Genomic DNA, 16,867 nt, shown 5'->3' on the forward strand with positions numbered 1-16,867 from the left:
CTGAGGTGGAGAGCGCCATGAATCACAGGCGTCGCCGGACAGTTCTTCGTGACGCGTGTTTCTCCCCGGAGGCGTTAAATGCCTTTGATGCGGGAAACGCGCACCTCCATGCCGGTCATGATGGGTTAACCAGAGCCACGGAGCAGTATGTGAAAGACATACGTGTAAGTAATTTTAATAGTTATATATGCCAGTAGCCCCCGAGACTTAAAATGGTTAAAATAACTGATTTAAGGATCAATTTTTATGCAGGATCTTACGGAGAAGAATACCCATCTGTCCCAGGAGCTCCAAGAGTGCAAGGCCCAACTTGAGGCCGCACTGGCCGCCACAGGGGGAGCCACAGAGACCCCCGCTGGTAAGACGTACTTTGAAAAGATAATTAATTAACAAGTGCAGCGTGAATCTGACAATAATATTGCAGAGGGCACCGGACTAGATCCGGACAAGCAACAGCTACTGCGTCAGCTAAAGGCTAGCGAGAGGGTGCTTATGAAGGTGCAGCAGGAGAGAAACAAGCACCAAGATGCCCACACCCAGCTAGGAGAAGAGTTGAAAGGTGTTCGGGCCCAGCTGTCTGGCTCCTTGAAGGAGAATCAGCGACTTCGTCGCGGCATTTATAGTAAGTGCTTGAGCAAATTCCTTTGAAAAGAAGAATTCGGCGAGGAAGTTGTTTGACAGAAATATGTCTTTAGGTGTGCTCACAGGTCGCCCTGCGGAGGAAATGTCTGGGTCAACAGGTGACCAACTTCCTGAGCTAGTGCAATTGTTCGAACGTGTTCGGCAGGCGATGAGTGGCGTCGTTCAGGCTTTATGGCGATCCGTCTCCCTACCCGAGGGCCTTGGTGAGCTTGCTGAGAAGCTCCAGGGAGCACGACGACGCCTCCGTTTGTGGAAGATATCGGCCTGCCGTCAGGGCGCCAGGGAGGCCTGGGCCATGGTGAAGACGCGCTACCCGAAGGCTGACCCAAACCACATGGCCGAGGTCGGACCTGCAGGGCCTGATGGGAAGGAGATCCCTGTGAGCTTGATGTATGACCAAGTAGAACTGGCCGCGAAATATTCCCAACAGGACTGTAAATTAGACAGCCTGTTAGATGGGATTGAGGAGGAATACAATCAGTCGGTTTGACGATGTAATTTGAAATGACATGTAAGATGCCTTCTAGCCGGATTGTAGATCGTTTGTCTTTGCGGACCGTTTTGCTTCAACCTGGGGACCCAACAGTCCGGAGTGTGTCCGAATACCCCTACGGTTATAAAAGAACCGGGGCATGCATGGAGACAAGGCGTCGGGGTCATAATTTCTTTATCAGACAAGTGCCCAACTAGTTATGTTATATTACATGGTTAGTAAGAAACATCTTCCAGGGAGAATAGTTCCGTTAAGGGTTCCTTTCCCTGGGAGGCATGCCCTAAGGTGCAATGCCGGACTGCGAAAATAGCAGAAAAAGCATCTAGGGGCTTATAAATAAGTAAGTAATAAATCATCTTTCAAGTCACCGACCGAATATTCTCTTAAGATCGCTAGCTTTCGGCTTCACCCAGTCTGAGGTACACATCCAGCTGACCCGGCAGTAACAATCGCAGAGGTGCTCCCTTTACGTCCTAGCCGAACAATCGGGAACGTAGGGGTAAGCACAGGAGCCAGGCAACCCAGCTTGGCCAAAACTTAAGTCATATTGATGCATATAATGGTGAATAAAAGGTACATGCGGAAGTATGACACATGTATTGGGCGTGAAGCCCATATTAATAAGCTTCTGGTAAAGAAGCCCCCAGGTATAATGAGTGCTAGGAGCACATCAAGTGTGTGCGAACAAAGCGCAAATCAGCCTATAAAAGGTATTGAAAAAAAAGTGGGAAGAAGGAGGGGGACAAGAGACAGTAAAATATAAAAAGGTGGACGGGGGAGTGAGACGAACTCCGAGTCCGGTGTTTAGGCGTAGAATCTTCGGAGACGGGCTGCGTTCCATGGGTTCAGCTCGAGTCGGTTGTCAGATGCTTTACGTAGACGGTATGCCCCGCCGGTCAGGACTTGGTCGATGATGAAGGGACCTTCCCACTTGGGCTTAAGTTTGTCCTTTTTCTTGTCCGGCAGGCGTAGAACGAGTTCGCCGACATTGTAAGTTTTGGCCCGTACTTCTCTGCTTTGATATCTTTGAGCCTGCTGCTGATAGAATGCGGAACGAGCCTTTGCCACGTCCCGCTCCTCCTCTAAGGCGTCCAAACTGTCCTGCCGATCCAACTCGGCTTCTCTTTCTTCGTACATGCGCACACGAGGTGAGTCATGAACTATATCGCAAGGCAAAACTGCCTCTGCGCCATACACCATGAAAAATGGTGTGAATCCAGTAGTTCGGTTTGGCATGGTCCGCAGCCCCCAGAGTACGGAGTCGAGCTCCTCTACCCAGTGCGTGTTAGATTCCTTGAGGGACCGCACTAGTCTGGGTTTGATGCCGCTCATGATTAGACCATTTGCTCGCTCGACTTGACCGTTAGTTTGGGGGTGATAGACTGAAGCGTAATCGAGCTTGATGCCCATGTTTTTGCACCAGAGTTTAACCTCGTCGGCAGTGAAGTTCGTGCCGTTATCAGTGATGATGCTGTTGGGGACGCCAAAACGGTGTACTACCCCGGATAGGAAGTCTATCACCGGTCTGGATTCTGCCGTTTTAACCGGCTTGGCCTCAATCCATTTGGTGAATTTGTCCACCATGACCAATAAGTATTTGTGCTTGTGGGTTCCCCCTTTAAGGGGTCCAACCATGTCAAGCCCCAAGACCGCGAACGGCCAGGTAATGGGTATAGTTTTGAGGGCGGTGGGTGGCATGTGGCTCTGATTAGCAAAGAGCTGGCAACCGACGCATCGTTGGACTAAGTCCTGAGCATCTGCCCGGGCTGTCGGCCAATAAAATCCTGTACGGAAGGCCTTGCCTACGAGTGCCCGGGCTGCAGCGTGGTGCCCGCCGAGTCCGGCGTGAATTTCAGCCAGGAGATTCCGCCCCTCCTCTTCGGAGATACACCTTTGAAGGACTCCGGTTGTGCTTTTCTTATAAAGTTCTCCCTCATGGACCTTGTAAGCTTTAGATCGCCGAATTATGCAGCGGGCCTCATTTTGGTCTTCGGGAAGTTCCTGCCGAATTAAGTAGGCTAGGAATGGTTCTGTCCACGGGGCAATTACTGCCATTATGTCGTGAGCTGAAGGTGTTATTTCGTTGGCTGAGCCGCCGATTGTGTCAGAATGGTCTGAGTTCGGTGATGCAGCTGGCTCCGGATTATTATTTCCGGACTCCTCTTCCCATAACACAGATGGCTTGAAGAGCCGTTCCAGGAAGATGTTTGGAGGGACGGCATCTCGTTTCACGCCGATGCGTGCTAACACGTCTGCTGCCTAGTTATTATCCCGGGCTACATGGTGGAATTCGAGTCCTTCGAACCGAGCTGACATTTTTAGGACGGCGTTGCGGTAAGCTGCCATTTTTGGATCTTTGGCATCAAAGTCTCCATTTACTTGGGATATTGCGAGGTTTGAATCCCCGCGCACCTCTAGGCGTTGAATGCCCATGGAGATTGCCATCCGGAGGCCATGGAGAAGGGCCTCGTATTCGGCTGCGTTATTGGAGTCCATGTACATTATTTGAAGCACGTATTGGATTGTGTCTCCAGTTGGGGATGTCAGGACGACGCCAGCCCCCAAGCCAGCCAACATTTTGGATCCGTCGAAATGCATGATCCAATTGGAGTATGCGCCGTACTCTTTAGGGAGTTCGGCTTCGGGCCATTCGGCAACGAAGTCGGCCAGAACCTGCGACTTTATAGCTCGCCGTGGTTTATAGGTTATGTCAAATGGTAAGAGCTCAATAGCCCATTTTGCAATCCTGCCCGTTGCGTCGCGATTGTTTATAATATCGTTGAGAGGTACTTCGGAGGCCACCGTTATGGAACACTCTTGAAAGTAGTGTCACAGCTTCCGGGATGCCATGAACACCGCATATGCTATCTTTTGATAATGTGGGTACCCGGACTTGCATGGAGTTAGAACAGTGGATACGTAGTACACTGGTTTTTGAAGAGGGAATCTGTGCCCTTCTGTCTCTCGCTCGACAACGAGTACCGCGCTGATGACTTGATGTGTTGCTGCGATATAAAATAACATAGGTTCGCCCAGGTTGGGCGCGGCCAGGACCGGATTTGTTGCCAGTATGGCCTTTATTTCTTCGAGTCCGGCTGTGGCAGCATCCGTCCATTCAAAATGTTCGGTACGCCGGAGGAGGCGGTAGAGGGGCAGAGCCTTTTCTCCCAAACGGGAGATGAAGCGACTTAAGGCCGCTACCTATCCGGTTAGTTTTTGTATTTGCTTGAGGTCTTTTGGAATATCCAATTGTGACAGAGCTCGGATTTTGGCCGGGTTTGCTTCAATTCCTCTACCGGATACGATGAAGCCCAAGAGCTTTCCGGCTGGTACGCCGAAAACGCAATTTTCTGGATTGAGCTTAATGTCATATGCTCGGAGGTTGTCGAATGTCACCCTGAAGTCTTCTACTAGAGTTTCGACGTGTTTGGTCTTGACGACCACATCGTCTATGTATGCCTCTACTGTTTTGCCTATCTGGGTAGCCAGACATGTTTGGATCATGCGCTGATATGTTGCGCCGGCGTTTTTGAGTCCGAAGGGCATTGTGTTGAAGCAGAATGGCCCATATGGAGTAATGAATGCCGTTGCGGCCTGGTCTTTCTCCGCCATCTTGATTTGATGGTATCCGGAGTATGCGTCGAGGAAGCACAATGAACCGTGCCCTGCGGTAGCATCGATGATTTGGTCGATGCGAGGGAGGGGGAAAGGGTCCTTTGGACAGGCCTTGTTAAGGTCTTTAAAATTGACGCAGAGGCGCCAGGATTTGTCCTTTTTTTGGTACCATTACTAGATTGGCTAGCCAGTCCGGATGTTTTATATCTTTGATGAATCCGGCTTCTAAGAGTTTGGCTAGCTCTTCTCCCATTGCCTGTCTTTTGGGTTCAGAAAATCGCCGAAGAGCTTGTTTGACCGGCTTGAATCCTTTTAGGATGTTTAGGCTGTGCTCTGCCAGCCTGCGTGGGATTCCTGGCATGTCTGAAGGGTGCCAGGTAAAAATGTCCCAATTTTCCCGAATGAATTCTCGTAGTGCGGCTTCGACATCAGGACTTAATTGTGCCCCAATGGAGGCCGTCTTTGTGGGGTCCGTTGGATGGACCTGAAATTTGACTATTTCGTCTGCTGGTTTAAAAAGAGGTGGACTTGGACCTCTTATCGAGTATCACATCGTCCCTATCCATCGCGGAGTGCAGCGTAGTTAGTTCCTCTGCCGCTAGGGCTTCGGACAATGCCTCTAGGGCCAGTGCGGCTGTCTTATTTTCAGCGCGGAGTGCTGTATCTGGATCACTTGCAAGAGTGATTATCCCATTGGGTCCGGGCATTTTGAGCTTCATGTACCCGTAGTGGGGTATAGCTTGGAAGATTGTGAATGCCTCTCGCCCTAACAAAGCATGATATCCGCTGCCAAATGGGGCCACTTGGAACGTGACCTCCTCAGACCTGTAATTGTCCAGTGAGCCGAACACTACATCTAGTGTGATTTTTCCTGTGCAGCGTACTTCTCGACTAGGGATTATCCCTCTGAAGGTTGTGCTGCTTCGCTCGATGCGGCTCTAGTCAATATCCATTTTTTGAAGGGTTTCCTCGTAGATGAGGTTTAATCCGCTGCCGCCATCCATGAGTACCTTGGTAAGGTGAAAGCCGTCCACTATCGGACTGAGGACCAATGCGGCTGGTGCTCTAGCTGTTCGGAATTTAGGTTCGTCACTGGCGTTGAAGGTGATAGCCGTGTCACTCCATGGATTTGCTGTTGCTACTTGGTAGACTTCGGCGAGGCCGCGGATTGTTCGTTTTCGCATGTTATTTGATGCGAAAGTCTCGAAGACTGTTAATACCGTACCGGTACTGTTGGGCTGTTTGCCCGGGGCTAAAAAGCCTTTGCCACTTTTGGCCACCTGCCGTAGTATCCAACATGCTCGAAGGCTGTGTGTTGGAGTGGCGCCCTCCGTATTGTGGATTTTGCAGGGTCCGTTGAGCCAGCCCTCCAGTACGGTTCCATGCCCTTTAGGGGGTCTTTGCTTTTTGGTTTTTAACCCAGGTGCTTGAGTATGGTGCACCCTTTTACTTCGGACTAGGGTTGTGGTTAAGGCCGGACTGTCCCAAAACCTAGTTTCGGTGTTCCTGGCACTCTCTACCGCACAGTATTTTTGTACGATAGTCGCTAGGTCGATGAAGTGTGTAACTTCGCGATGACTTATGGCGTTCATGATTCCCTTGTCCGTGCAATTGTTGCAGAAAATTGAAATCGCGCTTTCCTCGCAGCAGTCCTTTATCCTGTTCATAACCAGGAGGAATCTGGCCCAGTAATGATGTACTGTTTCATCGGGCTCTTGCCGTATTCGAGATAGATTGCTTATGTTTGGGTGGGCGGGGTGGAATCAAGTTCGGAACCCCTCCCGATCTGAGGCTCAAAGGCCAAGAAGTTTCCGGATTTGGAAGCTTGACTTGCTGGATGTTTTCCAACGAATCTAGTCCGATGCCTGACTCTAAGTTCAGTATTTGATTAGCGTCCGTCCCTTCGCGGGAATCCGGCTTGGAGGGATCGGGAATCCAGACATAGTTGGTTTTCAACGTAGAAGAAGGGTTGCCGCATTGTTCCTCTACCACGACAACGTGGTGGGTGGCCTGAGGAGAGTTAATCTCTCTCAGATCGGGTTTAAGCCCAATCTGATCATAGTCTGTAGCGACTCCCAGGGCGGCAATGCGATCCAAGAGCTCGTTTATAGAGGAGAGCTCAATCGGATCTAACTGCTCGGCGAATTCCGGGCTGACGTGAAGATCGCTTTGATGACCTGAGAGGTCATCGTCAGAGCGGTGGCCGAACAGGCGGTCATAAGAAAACCACCTAGCCGGACAGTTTGGCCGGCGGCCAAAGCTCTCTTGACGACGGTGCCGTCTTTAAAGACGGGAGAAGGCATCCTTCCTGATCGCGACGGCACAGAGGAACTCTCAATGAAAGCACCAATGTCGGTGTCAAAACCGGCGGATCTTGGGTAGGGGGTCCCGAACTGTGCGTCTAGGCGGATGGTAACAGGAGACGAGGGACACGATGTTTTTACCTAGGTTCGGGCCCTCTTGATGGAGGTAAAACCCTACGTCCTGCTTGATTAATATTGATGATGTGGGTTACAAGAGTAGATCTACCACGAGATCAAGGAGGCTAAACCCTAGAAGCTAGCCTATGGTATGATTGTTTTTCGTCCTATGGACTAAAGCCATCCGGTTTATATAGACACCGGAGAGGGCTAGGGTTACACAGAGTCGGTTACAAAGGTAGGAGATCTACATATCTGTATCGCCAAGCTTGCCTTCCACGCCAAGGAAAGTCCCATCCGGACACGGGACGAAGTCTTCAATCTTGTATCTTCATAGTCTTGGAGTCCGGCCGATGATGATAGTTCGGCTATCCGGACAGCCCCTAGTCCGGGACTCCCTCAGCCACCGTCGGCCTACTCCTGAATATGCCTATAGCCGGACCCAGGCCGTCGGGTTATCCCGAGCTATGCCGACGGCTTCCGTCGGCACATACTTGCCGTCGACTTAGACCCATACTACGCCTACAGCCACCGTCGGCATATATAAGCCTTCGGCATAGTTGTGGGCCCGGCGGCCCGCTCTTGACGTGCGACTAACGGCGTCCGATCTATGCTGACAGCCGAGACAGGCGGCCCTCGGCATAGATGCGCGAGCCACGTCATCAATCCTAGGCGCACCGACCACCACCTATGCCGACGGCTGCCGTCGGCATAGATGCCACGTCATCGATCCGTGGCGCGTTGGCCATCTGCCTCTGGCCTCAGCTATGCCGACGGCAAAGCCGTCGGCATAGTTTTTTTTTGAATTTCATATAGAATTTTTTGTTCTTTTACGTATTATTATTTAATTAACTTACATGTAGCATCTGTTAATACAAGAATACATACCTTACTTTTCGATTCTATATGGAGGGGTGTGACCCCCCCTCATGGACGGCGCTGCCAGCGGCGGCCGATACCTGGAGGGGGAAACAACCGCATCGGGTCTATACGGAGGGGACGTTACTCCCAAGTGTTTATATGGGATGACCTACAACAACCGGGTGGTGTGGTGGCATGTCTGAAGAGGCGACACGCGTCTCCGGGGTGTGGCCCCCCTCACGGACGGCGCCGTTGCCGGCACCTGGAGGGGGAAACGGACGCATCGGGTCTACACGGAAGGGATGTAGCTGTGGGTTTGGCCCAGATGTTGCTCCCAGGTGTCCCTATGGGCTGACCTAACACAATCGGGTGGAGAGGTCCAATGGTAAAAGCCCTTCCATGGGAAGTCAAAGGGCTAGATCTCGTTGTCAATTGCTCTAGGGTTAGGCGGGACGGGGGCCTGGGGGGGGGGTAGCAATGCCACCGGAGCGTCGCACCAGGCCCTCATACATGTGGGGTGGTGTGGTGGCATGTGTATGTGTGAAGAGGTGGCACGCGTCTCTGGGGTGTGGCCCCCCTCACGGACGGCGCCACCGCCGGCATCGGGAGGCGGGAAACGGACACGTCGGGTCTACACGAAGGGGATGTTGCTGTGGGTTTGGCCCGGATGTTGCTGCTAGGTGTTCCCATGGACTGACCTACCACAACTGGGTGGACAGGTCCACTGGTCAAAGCCCGTATGTGGGAAGTCAAAGGGGTAGATCTCGTAGTCAACCGCTCCAGGGTAAGGTGGGACGCGGGCCCGGGGGGTAGCAATGCCACCAGAGCCCACGAGCGCTCAGACCAGCTGCATTTCCCTGATTAAGTGATGGAGTTTCCTTTTTTTAACGCTTGGGATTTCCATTTATTATTGATGCTTAATGGACTCTCCTTTTTAGATAGAGAGAGATAGATTAGCCCGCACCCCTATTGAATTAGGGGGGCGAGAGATTAGGGGAGGTGTGGGCCCGTGTACTTGCATGCATGAATAAATTCAAAGTGGGAGAAGGTGGTGGGTCCCGATGCTTGCATGAGACTGCTACCATCCCTTGCATGCCTCCTCACACTTGTCACATGGTGGGCGTGCTAATGATGACCATGCTACTTAGTAAAACAAAGTGGGAAGGAGAACTGCCCCACCCCGAGACACCACATATCCATCAAATCCTGGAGCCCTCCCTCCTCATCCCTAACCCTCAATCAAAAGCAGCAATCAGTGAAGATGTGACGGTCGGTGGCTCCACATTCCCCAAATTGCCTCCCCTCTTTCCCCAACACGGTAGTTGGTTGCTAGGGATGACCTACATGCCCATGGCGCGCATCACACTAACGTCGCTGTCAGGGCTCTGTACCGATTTCACTCTTTATTCCTCACGTCTCTGCAGGCTGTCCATTCCCTTTGCTACATGCGCACTCAGGTATGTCCAATGCATAGACACTTAGATAGACTCTCAGAAATTAATAATTAAGAAAAAAGTAGGAAGAGTTCGTGTCTCCAACGCCAATGCACTTTATCTGTCACATCGAATCAAATAATTCATGGGTGGACAAATACTGTCAAATGTCCAATGCATAGGCGCTACATGCGCACTCAGGTCATATTCGATGCATAAGCACTTAGGTAGACTCTTAAATATTAATTAAGAAAAAAGTAGCAAGAGTCCGTGTCTCCAACGCCAAGGCACTTTATCTGTTACATTGAACAAAATAATTCATGGGTGGACAAATATTGTCAAATGTCCAATGCATAGATTCTACATGCGCACTCAGGTCATATCCGATGCATAGCCGCTTAGGTAGACTCTTAGGAATTAATTAAGAAAAAAGTAGCAAGAGTCCGTGTCTCCAACGCCCAGGCACTTTATGTGTCAAATCGAACCAAATAATTCATGGGTGAACAAATATTGTCAAAATTCCAATGCATTGGCGCTACATGCACACTCAGGTCATAACCGATGCATAGGCGCTTAGGTAGACTCTAATGAATTAATTAAGAAAAAGGTAGTAAGAGTCCGTGTCTCCAATGCCAAGGCATTTTATCAGTCACGTCGAACCAAATAATTCATGAGTGGACAAATATTGTCAAATGTCCAATGCATAGGCTCTACATGCGCACTCAGGTCACTATGCATAGGCGCTTAGGTAGACTCTTAGGAATTAATTAAAAGAAGTAGCAAGAGCCCATGTCTCCAACGCCAAGGCACTTTATCTGTGAGACTGCTATCCTCCCTTGCATGTCTCCTCACACTTGTATCATGGTGGGCATGCTAATGATGATCATGCCGCTTATTAAAACGGAGTGGGAAGGAGAACTGGTTCGTGCGAAAGAGTTAATCTGGCCTTAGCCTGCCTAATCTTTCATACTATCTCTAATTATTAAAGGGACTGTGTCGTTTTCATTCTAACTATTTGCTCCTGTCTTATTGTTGTGAAGGCAAAGTCAGCCAGTGAGGTAATGTGCTTTGTTACTTATAATGGGTATATTTATAACAAAAGATGGTATGTTTTATTCCTGGTTTAGTTGGTTTCCATGATATTCATTTGGTAATATAAATACAATGGATAATTGAGGGCTCTTATTTTCTATTGATTCGCTTATAATGGATAAAATACATGTGAGCAATGCATAAACTGTACTTTGTGTGTAGGGTTCATCCACGTAAGCACCAACAAAATTTGGTACGGACGCACCATAAACTGTGCGCTGCTAATGTTAACTAAAATGATGTGATTTTCTCCTGAAAAATAAAATGATGTGCTTTGTCACTAATGATGCCAAGTTATAACAACTTTTTTAATTGTTATTTCACTTGGTCCTTGAAATTCGTTTCATATATAAATCTAATTGTTTGCTGTTGCTTAAGAACTGCTATCCTAATAAATCATTGTTATGTGCCCGAACCCAAGATGTTAATCACTAGCTGTTAAACAGTGTAAGCATGCTGATTACATTGCCAGTAATTAATCAATTTTAGTGCTACTGGTCCGTGTCCATCCACGTATGCATCAAACCTTGTGGTGCACTGAGCCACTAACGCACCTGCCAGGATTCCTTCTTCTGAATGGAGTAGGAATTACGTCGAGATAGTAGATAGATGAGCTCGTGGTGCACGGTGCCTCCTCTCGTCAGTGCCATATTTGTGAACGGCGGCTTATTTGTGGCTCTGATCCAAGGATACAGAGGGTGCGACAGGGTGCTTTAGCACCAGAGAGGACTAAGGGGAAATTTTGACCCCAACGAAAAATAAACCGCCCACAATCAAAGTCGTTTTCATTGTATGGCTTCTGTTCACCTCTCTTTTCACTCATAAAAACGCTTGCCATTTCTTCCATCACAGGTGATGCAATCCCGTTGCCCAAATTATGCAGCTGCACCATGTGGCCACTAGCGCTCGTGAGATTAACTTCATGAGCAAGCTTCGCAGTACCCTCCTGCAAAACCTTGACTGAGTTGTCTATTTTCTCTATTCTATCTAAAACTTCCTTGGTAGCTTTATTTCTCTCGCTGACCAGCACCGCCCCAGCTACCTCCGTGATCTGAGATAGTAACATACATTCTTCAAGAATGAGACACTAAAACAACAGGGAACATGTTGGTACCGATGCCAGTGCACAGAAACATGTTCTCACCTTGCGTTTGAGCTCATTTAATAGACCTAGTTGAAGTCAATGGAGTGGTAATGCTTGGTCCAGACTTGTCTCCGCCGGATGGATCAGCATCTAGGATCTCTGTCTTCTTGCCACGGTTCTTCGCCTGATGCATGGAAGAACATACACACAAAAAACATTGCATTTATTATGTACGCATGACAAAAATGCTCAACAATAAATTCATGTGGGACAAGATCATTTCAAAGAGACTAACCATGAATATATTTCCATCATTTTTGAAATATGAATTTTGACTCTTGATGAAACTATAAAAACTATGAATGTTAGAATAACCAAATTTGTCTTGTTTCATCGTGTTTTGGAGCACTTTATAATGTTATATTCGGTGTCGGCATACTACCTTTGTTTTACATTGTTCTGGTATATTTAACAGTTTTGCACACCATTTAGTACACAATTCACTGTGTTTCAAAAACTCATAATTCAAAATTGCTAAAACATATTAAATATTGACCTTGTTTCAAAGATATCATCCATGGATATTTATTTTAAAATATATGGTTGTTTGATGTTTAAAAATGAAAGTAAGATCCATGTACTAGAGTGTAGGAGAGAGAAACGGTAGTTGGGAAAGAGGAATAGCATCGACCTAGGATAGTACGCTGCAGTAGTAGCATTTCTTGTCAGATGACTACATGGCATGGGTGCATGAATCTTTAACAAAGATGGAAGGCTCGGCCATGGTAGAATCACTTTTATCCTAAACCCAACTTTGAAACTGAGCCCTAGATGACGCACAAATACTCGACGAACTCAGTGATATGGCTCTGTGGCAGAATTGACAGAGCGGCTAGCTCACTGATATGTGGCTTAATTACTTTAATTAAGTAGCCATTATCTACTGCCATTAGCCCATATATTTAGTATAATAGTACTAGTATCAGTATGGCCTGTGATAGCTTGAGGGGGTCTGGATCTGTCTACGTTCCCCCGGCCATAGTGGCAGCGCCATGCACCCCATGCAATAGGTGTTAGGATTAATCATGTCTAGCCGAACGGAGTCAGTTAGTTTGTTAGCTGCATGCGTGAAGTAGTTATCTAGTTGTCAGCTGCATGCACGTACTGGTCTTTGGACCCTAGAGAGATTCTAGGAGAAGATAAGATCATGGGTTAGTGCATGTAGTTAGTTGGTTAGTGGAGCAACTAGTCTGGAGACGTGGTGGCCGGATGTGATGGCCGGCGTGAGTGCGTGGGTCTTGGCTGAGTGCCAAACTTTGTATAAATAGTCATCTCATTCAATAATGGAAAAAGGCCGAGAGGGATGAAGGAAAACCATGTAGCCACGGTGGTAACCAAGGAAGTGTCTTTGGCAAAGCTGTTCCTCTTCCTTGGTTAATGCGTGTGTGTGCGTTCCGGTGCTCTTGATAGATAGAGAGAGAAGGACAGTTGTGAGAGACAATGAGAGGTAGAAGAAGAAGCGGCGCTGCGAGGAGGCGGCCCCAACAATTGGTATCATGAGCTTGGTTGTCTTGGGGCGTCGTTGCTCTTGCTGGCCGGAGGCGTGCCAACGGTGGCGGCGTCCTTCGGCGGCGCGCGATGAAGTTCCGGGTCGTGTGTCGGCCTATGGAGGTGCGCGGCACCGCGGCGAGTGCGGCGGCGCTGCACGGCGGTATGGAGGCCCTGGAGGTCCTGCGTGGCGGTGCGGTGGACTCCATGTGATGCGGAGGTCGACGATGCGAGGTGGAGTTCATCGGCGGCGTGGTTCCGCTGGTGGCCGGTTGCGGTGTGATACCGCTAGATTCAGCCGACGTGATGATCGGCGTCGAGAAGGTGTCGTGCATGTCAAGAGGTGGTCGCTACGTGCGGCAAGACAGCATGGTGATCGGCGTCGCGAAGGCGTCGTCCACGTCAAGAGGAGGCCACGGCGTGATGCTGCGGCGACAAGGAGACTGCGGTGCGATGCCGCGAGGAGGAGGCGGCGGTGTGATGCCGCCACAAGAAGGAGACGGTGCGATGCCGCTCGGTGCGGCGGCGGCGCGATGCCGTCCGGCGCTAGCAATGGCAGTGTGATGCTGCCACGAGAAGACGAAGGTGAGATGCCGTTCCAAGAAGACGGCAGTGAGATGCTGCTGACAAGATGTACGGCGGCGTGAAGCCTTCATGAGGATCAGCATGAAGCTGGTCGACGGTGGTCTACATGGTGGTGTGATGCCATCGGCGAGATGGATCGGCCGTGACGACGGGGCGATGGTGCTGCGAAGGCAAAGTTCATGGCAAGAGGTTGCAGGTGATCTGCATCAAGATTAGAGGAGTTGACATGACAAGATTAGGGAGGTGAATGTTAGGATTAATCATGTCTAGCCGAACTGAGAGAGTCAGTTAGTTTGTTAGCTGCATGCGTGGAGTAGTTATCTAGTTGTCAGCTGCATGCACGCTACTAGTCTTTGGACCCTAGAGAGATTCTAGGAGATGATAAGATCATGGGTTAGTGCATGTAGTTAGTTGGTTAGTGGAGCAACTAGTCTGGAGACGTGGTGGCCGGGTGTGATGGCCGGCGTGAGTGCGTGGGTCTTGGCTGAGTGCCAAACTTTATATAAATAGTCATCTCATTCAGTAATGGAAACAGGCCGAGAGGGCTGAAGGAAAACCATGTAGGCACGGTGGTAACCAAGGAAGTGTCTTTGGCAAAGCTGTTCCTCTTTCTTGGTTAATGCGTGTGTGAGCGTTCTGGTGCTCTTGATAGATAGAGAGAGAAGGAGAGTTGTGAGAGACAACGAGAGGTAGAAGAAGAAGCGGCGCTGCGAGGAGGCGGCGCCAACAATAGGTGCAAGAGAGAGAACGACGTCAGTACCTTTCGTGAGCGACGCGGGGAAAGAGAAGTAGCGGCTGACGCAGCTCTTGCCGCCTTGCCACCGGCCGCAGACGGCGGATCCGGGGCTGCAACCGTCGCGGTAGCAGCCGCTCCTCCATTTGGCAACTCCACGGCTGCAGATGAGCTCCCCACCGGGGCATTCGTCGCTGCGGTGGCTGCTTCCCGCTTGGCCGCCGTCGCACGTGGCTGCATCACGGTCGCCGCGGCCGTTCTGGCTGCAGATGTGGGAAGGGTGAGTAGAGAAACTGCTTGTTGCTGGTTGCGTGGAAGGGGGTATTTATGGGAGATGAAGGTGGATGGAGAGATGGATGAAGGTGGATGGCAGTGGCCAAGCCACACTATAATTGTGTAGTCAAGCAACTACACAGGAATTTGGTATCGAAGACTACCTTGAGTCTGGGACTGCATACCCCTCCACCAAATAAACTGGAAATTAACTAACACATGCCCAGTTCGTATCAGTTTTGCATGAGATTTTGCTGGCCCAAATTGCAGAAGGAAGATTTAGACGTCATTGTTAAGTTTCCTAATCATCTTCCAAAACAATTTCCTACTCATCTCCTCAAATCCCAGTGACTATTCCTTCAACCTCTCTCCGTTTATAGCTTCCTGCGTATAATCTCTATGACCAGTTGGGCAATACGCCGTGGGGAGGAGCAGTGGAGCACATCATGCATGGATACTCATGCTGCTCACCAACCGCCGAGGTCGCCGCTGCCCGGAACACCACCATGAGCAGAATAAGAGCCAAATAAGCTGGAAATTAACTAACACATGCAGAATAAGAGCAACTCTAGCAGACCCTACAAAACACGCGAAACCGCAAAATTCTGGCGAGTATACGGGCTCAGTCCAATTTTTTGGCCAAAACAGAGCTCGCATACTCGTCCGACCCGTGAAAAAACTGATACGAACTGGGCATGCGTTATTTAATTTCCAGTTTATTTGCCTCCATCTAGTCCGACGACACGCACCCACCTAGAGTACATTCGCCACTGTTGCCGAGCAGTCGTCCATGTCCCATCCAAAATAAATCCGACCCCAGCATACCGACCAAGACATGCACCTAAGGTATGTAGGCGGAGACAACACTGTGCGTCCACATTCCATCGAATAATTCAGGCCAAAGCAGACAAAAGTTACAAAGATTCTGTGAAATCTATAGGAGCGGACGAGCTCGCGCTCCTAGAATCGCTGTGCACTTGTTTCGGTCGGGAGTCAGGTACTTTCAGATGTAGTACAAATGGGCAGTGGGCTTTGCAGGTAGGACGGGCCCACATGATTAACAACGCCTTCCTAGCGTTCGGCCGCTGCAGCGAACGATCTAATCCAACGCAACTAATCAGCCGACAAATGCACACACATGCAAAGGCTAGGTTACTTTCAAAAAAAAAAATGCAAAGGCTAGGTAAGTCAAGAGGGAGGCGGCCCCACCCAAATCAACACTAGGGATGGTTAGTAGTATATACGTCAGTGGATTGGAAAGCAGTATATAGTTTAGCGGGATCTCAGATAATTTATTGTTCACTGGTGGTATACATAAAATGTTGTGTTTTTTGAAGAAGTATATACTTATTTTATATTTTGGTGAATTGGAAGTATATACTTATTAGAACAAAGAAAATAGGTACCACCCTCATCAAGAAATATGTAAAATATTGTTTAGAAGTCAATATGTACAAATATTAAAGGAGTATATACTTCCTCTTGGGAAGGGAGAATATACTTGTCAAGTGGCAGACAAAAAGATACATACTTTTCAGGTAGAGGAGCAAAGAGTTGTATCATATAACACGCGCGCCGCGATCGTCAATTTCCGACCAAAGTGTTTCCCTCATTGGGCTATTACGTCTACTAGTGTGTATCATTGCGAATGCATGTATGCATCCATCTTTTGGTAATCAAGTGGATCCCCATAATTAAATTAGAAAGGTAAAGTAATACTCAACGGGCCCACAGCTGGAATCAACGGGGAGGAGAGACCAATCAACTAGGCCCCACAATCAAACTCAGAGGGAAGAGATTAATTAGGGTTGGCCCCACAATTAAATCACGAGGACGAGAAATTAATTAGGGTTGGCCCCACTCTCAAATCAGGGGAAGATATATTAAGTAGAAGTGGGGAGAGATTTACCGGGCTGAATCCTGGGGTGCACGCGAGAAAGTCTTTTCCGCTCCCCCTACTCATAGGACGATCCGTAGGCGGATCCGTAACAGTCCGCCTACGATCAACCGAACGGATCCGTAGCAGGCACGCAAAGTGGGCGGTTTATTTTTCGTTGGGATCAAAATTTCCCCTGAGTCCTCTCTGGT

General features: G+C 49.2%; 1 long non-coding RNA gene across 1 annotated transcript; it reads right to left on the bottom strand.

Moving 5' to 3' along the window:
• Positions 1–11,315: 11,315 nt before the first annotated feature.
• Positions 11,316–14,827, bottom strand: LOC119317718. The gene is made up of 3 exons (XR_005153719.1): positions 14,534–14,827; positions 11,701–11,824; positions 11,316–11,607 (listed from the first exon to the last, which is right to left on the bottom strand). It is a non-coding gene; the product is annotated as an uncharacterized LOC119317718 (long non-coding RNA).
• Between the last annotated feature and the right edge of the window lie 2,040 nt (positions 14,828–16,867).

The sequence above is a fragment of the Triticum dicoccoides genome, chromosome 1B, assembly GCF_002162155.2.
Source record: "Triticum dicoccoides isolate Atlit2015 ecotype Zavitan chromosome 1B, WEW_v2.0, whole genome shotgun sequence".
Classification (NCBI taxonomy): domain Eukaryota; kingdom Viridiplantae; phylum Streptophyta; class Magnoliopsida; order Poales; family Poaceae; genus Triticum; species Triticum dicoccoides.